At 35.8% G+C, this 9,538-nt stretch overlaps 1 pseudogene; it reads right to left on the minus strand.

Annotated features, from left to right (window-relative positions):
* Window positions 1-7,379: 7,379 nt before the first annotated feature.
* On the minus strand, window positions 7,380-7,909 carry LOC113913616 (annotated as a pseudogene).
* Window positions 7,910-9,538: the final 1,629 nt, after the last annotated feature.

Below are 9,538 nucleotides of genomic sequence, written 5' to 3' on the forward strand. Positions count from 1 at the left end.
GAATAATGTAACCAATATAAAAACTCATTTAAGGTATGCACAAATAACCGTGGTCAAAGAAAGTAAACATTTGTTGGTTTAATAGATACAGCATAGAATGACTGCACTTTTTAAAATGACTTCATTCTGTAGAAGTATTAAATTGCTATTCCAAGACAGCCAATAATTTACTTTGCAAGGAAAAATGTTTAGATATTCAAAGAAGTAACATGAAGTGTTCTTTAGTTCTTGGTGAAAAAAGGACCAGTGGGGTGCTTGAGAAGGGTTGTGTTTTAATCTGCAGAAACTTTTTGTTCCTTCATGCTGTGGTTCTACTGTTGGTTTCTTTGGTTTGTTAAGTATGAAGGGACATCACAGGCAAGGAGTGAAATTCTACCAGTTTTTGGTAATTTTTGCATCAAGCAAGTGACTTGAGCAGCTGGTCGATTATAGTCCTCCCAAGAGGAGGCAACTTGGTGGGGGAGGGGGGCGGATCTCTCCTGGGCCCTCAGATCTGTAGTGCTCATACCACACATGTATTTGTATTCTATTTTAAGGAAATGTTATATGTTGATGATACCTCAGGCTCCTCTCTTTCTCTCCCTTAATCTAACCTTAGTATCAAGCAAGTAAGTTTGATGCTGGAAGCAGTTCCAGTTTAACTTTTCTGAAATACTCTCAAATAAATTTGAGCTAGTTTTCCTCAGTTCTATTCACAAAATAAGGTTTCTACATACCACTTCATATGACTCTATATGCATTCGTTTATTTGTGATCTGTTTTATACCATTCTGAAGAGTCAGATTGTAGAATTTTATTCCTTCTTTATTTAGAAGATATTAATATGCCAGTGATGGTTTTTTTTGGGGGGGAGGGTTACTTTTCTGGACAAAAAATGTAAAATGTTCCCAGGAATGAACATTTTCCCTCTGCCACTAATCTTTCTATCTCTGCCAACTGAAGTGCTGGAAATATTGTTTTGTTTTGTAATATTTCAGGAAAAAAATGGAAGCAAATTAGATTTCACATAGTAAACTTTGAGTACCTAATAACTAGTCCAGGGTTTGTTTTGTTTTTGTCTTATAAAGATGAAAAGTAACAGGTTTTAATAAAAGGTTATAATTTTCCTGGAAAAGTCTGACATGGAAAAACGTGCAATGGGAAAAAAACCATAGAACCACCTTGCTTTCCCTCATGTCATCAAAGCAAGAACATCATCTTCAGTGTACCTGCCTTTAAAAATTGTGTCAAAACATGTGTCATCTTAGGAGCACCTGGGTGGTGCAATCAGTTAGGCATCCAACTCTTGGTTTCAGCTCAGGGTTGTGAGATTGAGCCCCCCCAACCCCCATGGAGTCCTGCATCAGGCTCTGCACTCGGCACGGAGTCTGCTTGAGATTCTCTCTCTCTCTCTGCCCCTCCCACTCATGCTCTCTCTAGCTCTCTCTCAAATAAATAAATCTTAAATGAAACAAAACATTTATCATCTTAGAGAAGAAAACATAGATTGTAGCATGAAGATCAGTATGTTTCACTTAAGAGTTCCTAGGGAACTCTTGCCAAGCATCTACATCAAATTGTTGGGTGTTTTTCCATTTTCGTAAAAATAAAAAATCTGAACCGTGCATCTAATCATATGATTTAAAGATATTAGCATACTCCTGATAATGTTAAGTATATCTCTAAGCAATCCCAGGCAGGAGAAGTAAGTAGAAGTTCCTAGGCAGAAAGTCTTTTGAGAGCAGAGTCTAAGTCTTAGGATTCTTGATGCCCTGCATGGATCATTTTTGAGTCTGGCAAGTGTGCTAAATATATATATATTTATATATATATATATGCGAAAACAATCAGATTTTTTGTATTCTCAAGTGACCGCTAAACACATATTCTAACTTTTATAAGACGCTGTGTCTTTTGGTGTTTATATAATACATTGGGAGAGTATGGTATGTTTTAATGGAGTCCCATGAGTGTTATGATCATACTTTTGACAACAAGAAATTCCTTTTCAGTTGCATTTCTAGTTTTAGTCCTACTCATATAATTATGATACCTTTCAAACAAATTATACATAGTAAAACTATTCCAGATTTCTGACTTCAAGGAGTAAACAACACATTTTTTAAAATATCCTCTGGTTACTCTTAATTATTCACCTAGGAATTACTTCATTTATATCTACCGTATTCTCTCTCTCTACCTTCTCTCTATGTCTCTTTCTCTGTGAATCACACACATACACATACACAAGCAAACTGTTACTTCCTACCTTGTTTCTTTCATCCATGTAATAATCTTAACCTAACACATCTTCTTCCTATGCTTCTGAGGGAGGGAAGCTGAAGGGACTCCATTTTAGAAAGGGTCCACCTCTGCTGGTTTTCTGCTAGGCGCCATTGACTCATGTTCTATATTTTATATGTCAATAAGCCAAAGAAGCTATGCTCCAACTCCAAGTGGGAAGCAAGAAGGTTAATCATTCTCTGAGTTTTGTCCTAAGGCCCCAAACACATGATAACACCTAAGAGCCAGATGCCAAACACATTCCAGGTCATCAGCTGCAAACAAACCTCAGCTGATCATCAATACCCCCTAAAGAACACCTGTTATTCACCTGTCACTCACCTTTGATCAGACCCTACCGTAGGTTCCTGAAGGAACACATACCCTAGACCTCTTTCTAATATAAACTCCCAACCCCAAGCGATGGAGAAACTCACTCTCCTTTCCTTTCTGAGTCTCCCAGACACTCCATCTGCTCTACTCTATCACTTATGCTATTTAATAAAATTCCGCTTCCACTTTCTCTGGCCTGCATTTGATTTCTATCCTGCATGAAGTCAAGGAGTATTTTGGATGGTATTTTGGGACACCCTGGGGTTCTCAGACCCAGCCTGCCTGCATCACTAGCCATCCAATTCATACTTCCCCTTTCTTTCAAGGCAGAACATCTGATTGTCTCTAAGAAGTCTCTTCCTGACCAGCTTTCAGTCAGCATCAAGTTATGGGGTGAATCTGCCATATGTTTGCATAGGTATTGCCTTCTATTTATTCTTTTTTAAAATCTTATTTAAAATCAATTAATTAACATATAGTGTATTATTAGTTTCAGAGGTAGAGTTTAGTGATTCATCAGTTGCATATAACACCTAGGGCTCATTACATCAAGTGCCCTCCTTAATGGCCATCACCCAATTACCCCATCCCCCCACCCACTCCCCTCCAGCAACCCTCAGTTTTTTTCTTATAGTTAAGAGTCTCTTATGGTTTGTCTCCCTCTCTGACTGTATCTTACTTTATTTTTCCCTCACTTTCCTTATGTTCATCTGTTTTGTTTCTTAAATTCCACACGATTGAAATCATGTATTTGTCTTTCTCTAACCGACTTATTTCACTTAGCATAATACTGTCTAGTTCTATCCATGTCGTTGCAATTGGTAAGATTTCATTTTTTATGGCTGAGTAATATTCCATTATATATATTTCTTCTAATAGTAAACTTTTCAGTATATATATTTCTCATATAATTCTATTTATTCTTATATATAAACTCTTTGAGAAATATAATTCTGGTCTATACTGTATGTCCTAGTGAACCATACCTTATATTATTCAACCTCCTCAAATATACAACCCTAAGAAATAAGTTCCTTCTTTTTAGAGAAACATCTCATTTCCAGAATACCACATTATATATACTCATTTTAAATAATCTTTAAAGTACAGAAAAGTATAAAGACAAAAATTAAAGCCTCCTGTAATCCCAGTACTTGAGCACTGTTGCCATTTTTTTGAATCAATTCATAATAAGGAGATCGATATATAAAAAAACTTGAATAACGATTTGTGGTTAGATCAGTTCACTTAACAAGTTGCAAATGCATCAAGCTCTGAATTTAGATTAATTCTAAAAACTGATTACTTTCTAACTTTGATAATTCATGTTTAACAATGCATTACAATGCAGATTTTGGTCATGTTGCTTAACCTATCAGATTAGCACATTTACATCAGTTATTTGGTTGCAATTAAGGATCTTGGTAACTAGGATTTACAAGTAAATTAACCAAATGAAATAACTTATTACCTTAATAGCTTAAATGAGGTTTTATCTAATTTCTCTGAGTGGGTAATTTTTAGTTGATTTGGTTCTAAGTATATGCCTCCATCAAACTTTGGATCTTAATAAACCATCTCGAATCTTGGACTTTAGAAGCAGTGCATGAGAAAACATTAGCTAAAACTGTGGCTATTATTTATAGGTGGGTTTTGTTTAAACAAGGTAATGATTCTGAGATTGATTCTATTCGTATAAAAACTTATCAAAATGCTCCCCGTTAGGTGGGGCAAAAGGATAGAGGAAGGTTGAATTGATTTTTTGTTGCTGTTTATGACAAGAATGAGACAATGTAATTTACACTAAAAAAAAAAAACCTGTTGGATATATAATTCTGGCTCTCATATTAATGATCTTGGTTTCTGGAAGTGCTTCAGGAGCTTAGCTGTCCAGTTTTATCATTTTCTGCCAAGTGTTAGAGATCTTAATTGCTACATTTCATTAGGCAAAAGAATTCAATAAAGAATATTTTAAAATAAAGCATAGTTATTACAGGCTGCACACTGTAATTTAAGTCTTGACTGTTGGCCTCTTACAGCAACCACCCAATGTAAAGTCATGCGACTGGATTAACCAGGCATGGCGCAGCTCAAACGCCCTCTTCTAAAGAAAGATTCTACCCTATCAACTATTGTGACATCTAGTTTAAAGTTTATCTATTTTTTTCTTTTCGTTTCAGTTCAGAGGTTGAATCTTTAATGTAGACTTTAAGTACCTAAAGGTGAAACGATAATCACTCCTTTTCCTGAGATCCACTATGCACAATAGCACTGATACATTTATTGAACAAAAAATAACATGGTTTGCACGTTAGTCCATTAACTGCTTCATATTCATTGGTTTAGCACCATGGACGATGACAACACAGTTCTAAAATTAAATCGGTCCACCATCTTAGTTATAAAGTATTGAAAAGCGATTTTTGAGATTAAAATGATAGGCAGCAATAGGTTAGGGTCCTAAAAAGGATATGAAATCCTGGTCTCAAATATCATGCAATGTAAATGTATTCTTTGTTAATTTGTAGAACCAAAAGGGAAGCATTTCACCCTTTTTTGTTGTTCCGAAGTTATGATCTCAAAGATCATTCAGTTTTGAGCATTTGAACCTCTATAAACTAGTTTACAAAGCTTATGCAGTAAGTTGTAAATCATGGGAGCAGGGACAAAAAAAAAAAAAAAAAAATAGAATGCAGAATCTCCCTGACTTTGCTAAACTGAAAGAATCCATCTCTTAGCTTTCAAGATTTTTATGTGAAGCCACCATGAATAATAATCTTTGCTCCAGGGAAAGTGTCCAAAAGTCTTGTTAAATCAAACTCACCCTTGATTTGAAGGAGACAATTATAATGATGTTATTTCCCGAATTATCTTAAATAAATTTAGAATCTGAAAGAACCATAATGATTAGCGAGCTCATACAGATTAAGGGCAGCTACAAATATCAGAAAGGACATCCCTTCCAATTCTTCATCACCCAGGCAATGTTCCTTCTGCACAGAGTAGTTCAACAAGTATTTTTATTTCTTTATACTTCACCTGTCCCTAAAATTATGTATATTATATTATAGTAGATGACTTCAGTAGTAGATGAACAAAGGCCTAGATAGATAGATAGATAGATAGATGATAGAAAATGTTTCTAGATGTGGTCCAAAAAATAGTCTTTAAAAATTATTGGGGCCCTCAAAGACAAAAACATTCCAACTCTCACCCAACTAAAATTGTTACTATCCTATTGATAAAATTTAGAATCACATTCTTTAAAATGTGCTATAAAATCTGGCTTTCAAATTTAAAATCCAGTTATTTTAATATGGAAAGTTCAGTGAGCATTATAGTGGTATCACCTACTATTTTGACTTATTTTGATTTTCAAGCACCCAAACACACACACACACACACACACACACACACACACACACACACACACAAACACACAGACTGGTCTTTTGCCCTAATGCTTGACATGTATTTTCCCTTATGATTTTAAGTTTTTATTTTTCTTTTCAATTACTCAGATTTCAATTAACATCTCAAAGATTTAATATTTAGCACGTTGATTTATAATAATTACAATACTTAAAGTTCTTGTCATAAATGTATGAAATTGGATTATTTACTGACAGTTTTTTTACATGAACACAATTCATTAGTAGAAATGCCATTTTTCTCTTATTTTCAAGAGTCTATAGATTGAAATACTGAGCTTTTTAAAAATCTTTTAGCTTTATTCACTTTTTTTCTTAATCCCACTGAGTGAAGGGATTCAGGTCTAGCGATGACTAATTCCAAGCTGATATGTAATTGCTACTACACTACCATTATATGAAGAATTATATTATTTATACTTCAGTACTCATTCAATTTAACCTAAATTCTTCAAAAATTACACTTGACTGAGATGAAACATTTCCATACCTGAAATTTTTCCTATATGTTAAGTCCTGTTCTTTCTTTGAGCCTTTTATATTTATATTTATATTTCATAAATCTAAGCTAATGGTGACTTTAGCAATGCTTTAGATTAGATTCCCCTCAAAACCTTTATTAGCTTAATAGATCTCAGTTTTATGATGTCTAACCATTAGATCCCATTTCCTCTTTACAATATTCTCCCTGGTTTCTGATAATACTCAGAACATTATCTGTTTTTGTTCCATGTTATCTTTTTCGGATATACATATTTAACTTCAAATATAGGGGAGTTTCTTCTACTAATCAGTGAAGTAAATTATGGTCTTTTTTTTAAAGATTTTATTTGAGAGAGAGAGCAGTGCACGTGTGCACACACACAGATCGGGAGAAGCAGGCTCCCCACCGAGCAGAGCCCGATGCGGGGCTCAATCCCAGGACCCTGGGATCATGACCCGAGCAGAAGGCAGGCGCTTAACTGACTGAGCCACTCAGGCGCCCCTGATTTGAGATTTTTTTTTTTTTACTTTTATCAAAAATTCTGTTTAAGATTTTTAATTTTTCCAAAGAACTTCAAAACAGAGAAACAAGACACACTTAATCAGGTCTCTCTGGAAAAATCTTAGTCAATGTAGCAATTTCACCTTAATTTTTGAGCAAATATGCCAGGAATTCTAATTGCTAGTTTCTTTGTACCACATTTGAAATTATGTGTTTACAAATTCTTATTTAAGAATTTCAGTGTTCTTTGTACATGACCAGCTCAGCACAGTGTCATGTCACCTTCACATTTGATGTCTGTTCCTCCTGCTGGTCAACAGTTAGTTGATTAGGTTGTTTTCTGCATAAGATTTTCCTTTCCGTCATAATCAGAAGTATTCTTTCTGAATGTCAGCCACACGGAGTGAATCCAGATGGGTTTCCCTCAGGTTCACGGAAGAAGCGTTCGGAAAGGAGCGCTCCCCCGCCTTCCGGCAGCTTCCTGTAGGTGGCAATCTCACTGTCAAGAGCCGTCTTGACATTACGCAGGTCTTGGTATTCCCAAAGGTGACCTTCCTTCATGTTCTGAATCTCATCCCGCAGGCGGCCAGTGGTGTCTCGGTAGTTAGCTTCAATGGCGTTCACTTCCATTTCACGCACCTGGCGTTCAAGGCACTCTTTAGTTCCTTTCAGTGCAGGTGAGGGACTGCACCTGCCTTCCGCACTCCGCCGACTCCTGCTTCGCCTGCCGCAGGGCGTCATTGTTCCAGTTCGCAGCCCACGGGAGGGCAGTAAACTTGGACGTGTACCTTTCCTCAGCCTCCTGAAGCTTCTCCGCGGCAATGCTTTCATACTGCTGGCGTCCATCACTCAGGGCTTGCCTACTTATTTTAAACGTGGTTTTACTTACGATGAACATTTTGAGATCTAAGTTCATTTTCTTTCCAAACGTTCTTCTCTCTTTTGTTGATATCCTTTTAGAAGGACATGCTTGGAATTTAGATAAATATTTGTTATCTCAGTATCATCAGCTCTAGGTGAACGTTGTCATGCATCTCAGTAACCTAACCATCATTCCTCTGTGCTGCCAGAGCATGTCATGAGGGTCTCTTATAATATTTGTTTAAATAATAACTTTCTGTTGGTTATAGTTTTATTACTGATGTTCGCCAACTGCCTATGGTAATTTATTCAAACATCTTCCCTCACTCTTGGTATGTGCATATGTAAAACCGTATTTAATAAAAGCCACATTGCAGAGATTAGGGATTTTATGAGATCTGTGTATGGCACTGAGTCAGTCTATAGTTCCCTGAACACGTTTATATCATTTATCTGTGCTCTCTCTCCCTGTTCTTTTCCACTCACCTCCACCCTTTACCATACCATAAAATTTTCCTGTTCTCTTTTGTAAAATCATTCCTAAGCTTCTTTATTTCTCCAGCACATGATACATGGAAGGAAAATTTTTGAACTAATATGAATTTATTTAGATTTTTAGAAGTCATAACTTTATTCAGTGCAAAAGACATTAGTATTGTGCGGGTGGGGGAATTAAAAATATCCTGCCCAATAACCCCTCTTTGTTTGTTCATATCTTTATATTTTCCAAATGTCAGGCTCGAGTTGAAGATTTAAGAGGTGATTTTACTTTGTTAATTTTTATGATAAATATACATACATTTAAAAATATATATACATACACTTTATTGTATATGACATCTTTTTGTAGAAAGGATTTGAAGAGCAAATTAAATAGATGCACACGTGTATATACTTACATGCGTGCACATATATGTATTTGAAGAATTAGCAGCAGAGAATAAAGATCATAAAAAGGAGGAGAGAGAAACATCCCTGAGGGGGTAAAGTAACTGAATATTAAATTCATTTCTGGGGCACCTGGGTAGCTCAGTCAGTTGAGCGTCTGCTTTCAACTCAGGTCATGATTCCAGGGTCCTGGGATCGAGCCCCATGTCTGGCTCTCGGTTCAGCCAGGAGTCCGCTTCTCCCTCTCCTCCTGCTCCTCCCCCTGCTCATGCTCTCTCTTTCTCAAATAGATAAATAAAATCTTTAAAAAAATAAAAAAATTCATTTCTGAAAATTACAGACAGGAACATTCAGTAAGCTAATATAAATCATTTGGTATAATAATCAGAATAAAGGCATATTGATTTCTACCAAGAAAAGATATTTTCATGGCGTCAGGTTGTAAAAGAATTATTTTGTAAGACTGTCTTTAGTCAAAGTTGAGCAACATGTTGGGTAATGTCATCAGGAGAGAGTTAAAATATGGAAGTGACTATTTCTTTGCATGACCTTTGGTGACGCAGAACATTGGAAGTCGATCAACTGAATTTCTAACCTTCCCTTTAAGACCTTTCCCACCACAAATTACATAAAGATTGACCTCGGTTCTTCGATTTGTTTGTACTAAGCTCTATGAAACAACTCAATGTGTTGACATTTTCAGTGCTACCGGTTTGGATACAATCAAATTGTTGGATTTACAATGATGTAGTTAATAAATAAATGTTATTGACAAATT

The sequence above is a fragment of the Zalophus californianus genome, chromosome 11 (genome assembly GCF_009762305.2).
Source record: "Zalophus californianus isolate mZalCal1 chromosome 11, mZalCal1.pri.v2, whole genome shotgun sequence".
Lineage (NCBI taxonomy): Eukaryota > Metazoa > Chordata > Mammalia > Carnivora > Otariidae > Zalophus > Zalophus californianus.